Source organism: Otolemur garnettii, unplaced genomic scaffold, assembly GCF_000181295.1.
Source record: "Otolemur garnettii isolate 467f Iridium unplaced genomic scaffold, OtoGar3 scaffold00168, whole genome shotgun sequence".
Lineage (NCBI taxonomy): Eukaryota > Metazoa > Chordata > Mammalia > Primates > Galagidae > Otolemur > Otolemur garnettii.
In genome coordinates, this window is record NW_003852563.1 from 2,653,172 (window position 1) to 2,660,210 (window position 7,039).

Sequence of the window (7,039 nt, forward strand, 5' to 3'; positions counted from 1 at the left end):
GATATACAATCATATCATCAGCAAAGAGTAACAGTTTGATCTCTTCTGATCCTATTTGGATACCCTTGATTACCTTCTCTTGCTGGATTGTGATGCCTAAGACTTCCATTACAATTTTAAAAAGAAGTGGAGACAATGGGCAACCTTGCCTGGTTCCAGATCTGAGTGGACAATGATTTCAATTTTACTCCATTCAATACTTGGCTGTGTGTTTGCTGTAGATGGCCTCTATCAGTTTAAGAAATGTTCTTTCTATACCTATTTTCTTGAGCATTCTGATCATGAAAGGATGCTGGATATTATCAAAAGCTTTTTCTGCATCAATTGAGAGAATCAAATGGTCTTTATTTTTTATTTTGTTTATGTGATGTATTATATTTATAGATTTACATATATTGAACCATCCTTTGGATTCTGGGATAAAACCCACTGGGTTATGATGTATAATTTGTTTGTGTTGCTGGATTCTTTTAGCTAGGATCTTATTGAATATTTTTGCATCAATATTTATTAGAGGTATTGTTCTATAATTTGCTTTTCTTATTGGGTATTTTCCAGGTTGGGGGATCAGGGTGATATTTGCTTCATAGAATATGTTGGGAAGTATTCCTTCTTTTTCAATGTTTTGGAAAAGGTTAAGTAATATAGGTTGTAGTTCCTCTTTAAACATTTGGTAAAATTCTGACGTGAAGCCATCTGGTCCAGGACTTCTCTTTTTGGGGAGATTTTGTATGGTTGATGCTATTTCAGAACTTAATATAGGTCTGTTCAACATTTCCACTTCTTTCTGCCTATGTGTAAGAAGGTGGTGTGTTTCTAAGTATTGGTCTATTTCCTTCAGATTTTCATACTTCTGAGAGTAGAGTTTTTTTGTAATATTCATTAAGGATTTTTTTTTTTTAATTTCTGAGGAGTCTGTTTTGGCCTTTGTCATTTCTGACTGATGAAGTTAGGGATTTTACTCTTTTATTTCTTGTTAAGTCAGCCAAAGATTTATCTATTTTATTGACTTTTTCAAAAAATCAACTTTTTGATTTATTGATCTGTTGTATAGTTCTTTTGTTTTCAATTTCATTTAATTCTGCTCTAATATTAGTTATTTCCTTTCTTCTGCTGGGTTTGAGGTTGGAATGGTCTTCCCTTTCCAGTTGCTTTAGATGTCCCATTAAGTTGTTGACTTCCTCTCTTTCCATTCTTTTGAGGAAGGCTTGCAATGCTATGAATTTCCCTCTTAGGACTCTCTTTGTGGTGTCCCAGAAGTTCTGGTAATTCCTGTCTTCATTATCATTTTATTCCAAGAATTTGGTAATTTCCTTCTTAATCTCATCTATGACCCATCTATTATTCAGCATGAGGTTATCTAGTTTCCATGTTTTTGTATGAGTATGCAGATTCCTGTTACTGAGTTCAACTTTTATTCTATGATGGTCTGAGAGAAGTAATTTCTATTCTTTTAAATTTGCTGAGGTTATACCTGTGACCTAAGATGTGATCAATTTTGGAGGATGGTCCATGGGCTGAAGAGAAGAATGTGTATTTAGTTTTGTTAGGATGAAATGTGCTGTAGATATCTGTTAAATTTAATTGTTGAATGGTTAAGTTTAAGTCTAGAATTTCTTTGTTTGGTTTCTTATTGGAGGATCTATCCAACACTGCCAACAGGGTGTTAAAATCTCCAACTATTATGGTGCTGGTTATTAAGTTGCTTGTGTCTCTTATAAATTGAGAAGGATTCTGGTTGGGTACATAAATGTTAATAATTGACATCTCATCCTGTTGAGTGTTTCCCTTGACAAAAATGAAGTGACCATCCTTATCTTTTCTTACTTTTATTGGTTTAAAGCCCATTGTATCTTCAAATAAAATTGCAACACCTGCTTTTTTCTGATTTTCATTTGCCTGAATTGAAGATGTCTATCCCTTCATCCTGAGTCTATATTTATCCTTTAAGGAAAGATGAGATTCTTATATGGAGCAGATATCTGGCCTGAGTTTTTATATCCAGTTACCCAATCTGTGCCTCTTTAGAGAGTAGTTTAAGCCATTCTTGTTAATTGAGAGTATTGTTTAGCCTGGTAGTATTTTGGGTGTTGAGTTTTTTGAAAGTCCAATGGACATTTGTAAACTTTTCACCACTGTGGAAGTTGGGATTTGATCAAAAGTTTCTGAGTGAGTTTAGTTTGGTGGTAGACCATTGTGCTGGTCATTGTGGAGGATGGGTCTGAGAATATCCTGGAGAGCTGGTATAGTTATGGGAAATTTTTTCAACATGTAAATGTCATTAAAGTAATTTCTCCATCATAAATGAAAGTCAGTTTAGCTGGATACAGGATTCTGGGTTGAAAGTTGTTTTGTTTTAGAAAGTTGAAAGTTGATAACCATCCTTTTCTGGCTTGAAAAGTTTCAGCAGAGAGATCTGCAGTCATTCTAATATTCTTCCCCTTGTAGGTTATGGTTTTCTTATGTCTGGCTGCTTCCAGAATTTTCTCCTTCATATTAACTTTGGCAAAGTTAATTATAATGTGTCTAGAAGATGCTTTACTTGGATTGAGTTGTGCTGGGGTTCTGAAACTGTCTAATATCTGAATTTCAGTATCTCTTGCTATGTTGGGGAAGTTCTCCTCAATTATCTCTTGGAATAAAGCTTCTGTGCCTCTTGGGACATCTTCTCTTTTAGGAATTCCTATAAGGTGAATATTTGCTTTTTTGGAGTAGTCCCACAGCTATCTAAGAGAATGATCTATTTTTACTCTCCACTTCTCTTCCTCTTTGAGTGTTTGGGAGTGGTCAAAGTTTTGTCTTCGATGTCAATGTCAGATATTTTTTCTTCTGCTTGCTCCATTCTGTTACTGAGGGGTTCTACTATATTTCTCATATCTTAGAGGGGTGCAACTTCTTTTCTTAATGTGTCAAAATCTTTGGTGATTTTGTTTTTGGATACATTGAATTCTTGAGACAGCTTTTGAATTATTCTTAGAACTTCTAATTCCAACTTTACTTTCATTCTGTTAATCTTATTTACAATCCAAATCCTGAACTCGATTTCTGACATCTCAGCCATTTGTTTATGAATGAGATCATCTGGTGTGTCTGCTTTGTCATTCCTTCAGGGAGTTGATTTACTCTGATTATTCATGTTGCCAGAGTTTTTCAACTGATTCTGCCCCATGATTATTTTTCTCTGTTTGGCTAGATGGGCAGGTAAGGTGAAATTGGATTTGGGGCTCCTGGAGTTGTGGTTAACCAACCCTTTGCCTAGGAGCTGGAACTGGTGACAGTGGCTTTTTCCCTTATGGCTTTGCAAAGGACCTATACAGTATTACAGTCTGAAACTCTGGGGACCTGCTTGGTCTGATGGGGTTAGGTGGCTTTGTCTTGTATTCAGCTGGTCTTTATCAAATTCTAGTGGATCAGTGACCCTGGGTTGAAGTTTCATCTGAAATTTGCTTTCTTGGAGTTGCAGCCTGCCTCAGTAGAGGTGACATGCAGTTATCACTCTTCTCTCTCAGCTCAGCTCCTAGTCTTCAACTTTATTGGGTTCTTTCTGGTCATTATCTTTCCCTCTGGATGGGAGCTTCTATTGAAAGCTGGCTCCAGTTGGCATTCTTGTCCCTTCGTGGGAACATTTTCAATTACAGATCTACTTTCTTTAGTAGGTAAGGAAATATTCAGCTTTTTGATAAGTTTTCTAGATATTTTCTCAGTTCATATAATTTTTCACATTTATTGATGGAAAGATAATAACATCACTTTCATTTTAGTGTCTATTTAGTAGAATGTTACCATGATATTGGGAAATTTTGGTGCCCTCATTTTCTCTTGATCCATTGGCTATTAACTTTAGTCTTTTCTAAGAAGTAATTTTTGGTTTCCTTTATTATTCTACCATACAATTTTCTTTGCATTGATTTGTGTTTACTAGCTTATTTGCTTCTACATTTAAAAATTTTAATTTCTTTTCCAACTATTTGAGACTAATTCCTGAGTCATGAATTTGTAATCTTTTATTTTTATCATCTATACATTTAAGTTATTCATTTCCTTTTAAGGAAATTTTGATGTCTTATTTTCTTTTACCTTTTCTTCTTTTTTCTTTTTCTTTTTTTTTGAGATAGTATCTTGCTCTTTTACCTGGGATAGAGTACCATGGTCTTAGCCTAGCACATAGCAACCTCAAACTCCTGGGCTCAAGTAATCTGCCTGCCTCAGCCTCTCACATAGCTGGGACTACAGTTGTGTGTCACTACACCCAGCTAACTTTTCCATTTCCAGTATAGGTGTGGTCTCACTTTGCACAGACTGGTCTTGATTTCTTGACCTCATGATTCTCCCACTTCAGTATTCCAGAGTGTCAGAATTACAGGCATGAGCCACTGTGCCTGGCTCATTATTTTCACTATTAGTAAGCTAAAAATATTTTCTAACAGTTACGATCTGATTTTTCTTTGATGCATGAATTATCTAGAAATATATTGTTCCATTTCTACTCCTACTGTTTTCTGAATATGTTTGTTATTAATTTCCATCTTAATTTCACTATCATCTGAAAATACACTGTGATTGACTTAAATCTTTTGAAATTTCTGGGAATTTATTCATGGCCAAGCACACACAAAATATCAGTAAATATTCTTCGTGTACTTGGAAAGATTGCCAATTCTATCATAATTGGGCACAGTATTCTCTGTATGTTGATTAGATTGTTTACTAATTTTCCTAAAAAATATTTTTAATCATTAGTGATCTATTTATTAATTGCTGTGATGGGAGGTTACAATGCTTTGCTTATGATTGTGGGTTTGCTACTTCTTTAATTCTATCAGCATTCACTGTATGTATGTGGAAGTTTTAACTACAAACATAATACATTTATAATTCCTTTTCCTGTTGTTGTGAATTGACCCTTTTAGCATTACCAATGTACCTCTTTCTAAGAATGTTTAAGTCTTCTTTTCCTGAATATTTTATTATGACTACTACAGATTATTTTAGTGTTTACTTGTTCTGTCTTGTCCATCCTTATCCTTGCACTTTCAGCCTTCTGACGTATGTATCTTGTAAGCAACATATAATCTGTTAATCATATTCTAAAAATGTAGTTATAGATGAACTCTTTAACTTCATTTATTACCTACAAAGTCTTGTTTTACTTTTGTTGTTAAATTTATTTACTTTATTCAATTTATGTGCCACACAATATTAGTTTTATTATTTCCATAGTAAGTATTTATTTGCTTTTGTGTTTTTTTGCATTCTTTCAGGCATTTTCTCCCCAACCCCAGAAGTTCATTTTCCTTTGACTGAAGTGCTTCTTCTAGTTCTACTTTAAGTGGCAATTGGGGGAGTGGGAGGAGAGGGGAGTGGGGAAGAATGGGTGGAGAGAGGGTGATTGGTGGGACCACACCTATGGTTCATCTTACAAGGGTACATGTGAATCTTTCTAAATGTAGAATATAAATGACTTAACACAATAACTAAGAAAATGACATGAAGGCTATGTTAACCAGTTTGGTGAAAATATTTCAAATTGTATATAAAGCCAGCACACTGTACCCCATGACTGCATTAATGTGCACAGCTATGATTTAATAAAAAAAAAAAAAGTGGAGATTTACCGGCAATGAATTGTTTCATATATATATATATTTTCACTATGAAATGTCTTTATTCTTGATTTTGAAGGTTATTTTTGTTGGTTATAGAATTATAGGTTGTCATATATATTCCCTCACCACTTTTAAAGGTGCCCTTAACTTGTCTTCTGGCTTCTTTTGGTTTTGTTGAGAAGTCAGCTCTTGGTTTTATTTTTTTTGGGTCACTCTTTAAATGCACAAACACTGACGAAAGCTAATTAGTAAAAATGGTCTGTGCATACTTTTTGTGATATCTGACCCCACAGATAAGCAAAAAGTCCTCACACAATCATACAGGCTTCAGGTTGGACATTCCTAATTTAAACCTTGTTATTCATTTATGATAGTCATTATGATTAGAGAATGGAATCTCTAAAGCATCTGTTTTACTAATTTAAAACCTTTTCTTTGAGTATAATATATAATATTTGTAAATGTTTTGTCACGCTGGAAAGGAATTTCAGTCTCATTAGATACAAATATTGAAATCTGTCTATATCAATTGATTTATTCTAATTTATTTTGATATATGTCTACTGGTATAAATTTCAAATTTTTTTATTTTAAACATATTAGAATAAATGCATTTAACATTTCTCTGCAGATACAAATTTTCCTATCTTAATTTATAAATTTGAGAGAATAAATGTTAATATATCTCTAAAAATGCTCTAAAGCTTTTCTCTTTACATTTCTAATAGTCTTTGCTGAAAATTTTTGTAAATTTATAAAGTCTATGTCAGCTTCATGTTTATTGCATATTATACTCTGGTGTAGTTTTTCCTTGAGTTATACTTTATTATTTGTGTTTTTATGTCCTTCCTATTATCTTTAATATTTCTATTTCCATCAGTTCCATAATTATTTTCAATCAGAAAACAGATTAGCTTTCAAATATCATCTCTGGTATTTATTAGCTATATGCCTTTGAATTCCTTAAGCAAAATTTTTCTCACTTGTTAAATGGAGTGCTATGAAAAATGAGAGGTTATAAAATATCTTGGCATAGTACCTGCCACATTGCAAATGTCTGTAAAAGTTAGTAGTAATATTGTTAATTTTCTTAGTAACAAGCAACAATGAAAAACAACATTGTAATATATAATGCCAAATAAACCCAAAAAAATCAGGAGGAAGAACAGGGACAAGACACAAAATGACTAAGAATATAAAAAACATACTGATAAATAAATCTAAGAACCAATGCTTAAAAATAAATTTCTGTCAAATTTAATAGGAAAAATAGAAAGTCTAGGATTGACCTAATTATGAGAACAGATTTTTAATTCTCTGTTAAGAAATTTAAAAACTTTGGGCAGTGCCTGTGGCTCAAAGGAGTAGGGCGCTGGCCCCATATGCAGGAGGTGGAGAGTTTAAACCCAGCCCTGGCCAAAAACTGCAAAAAA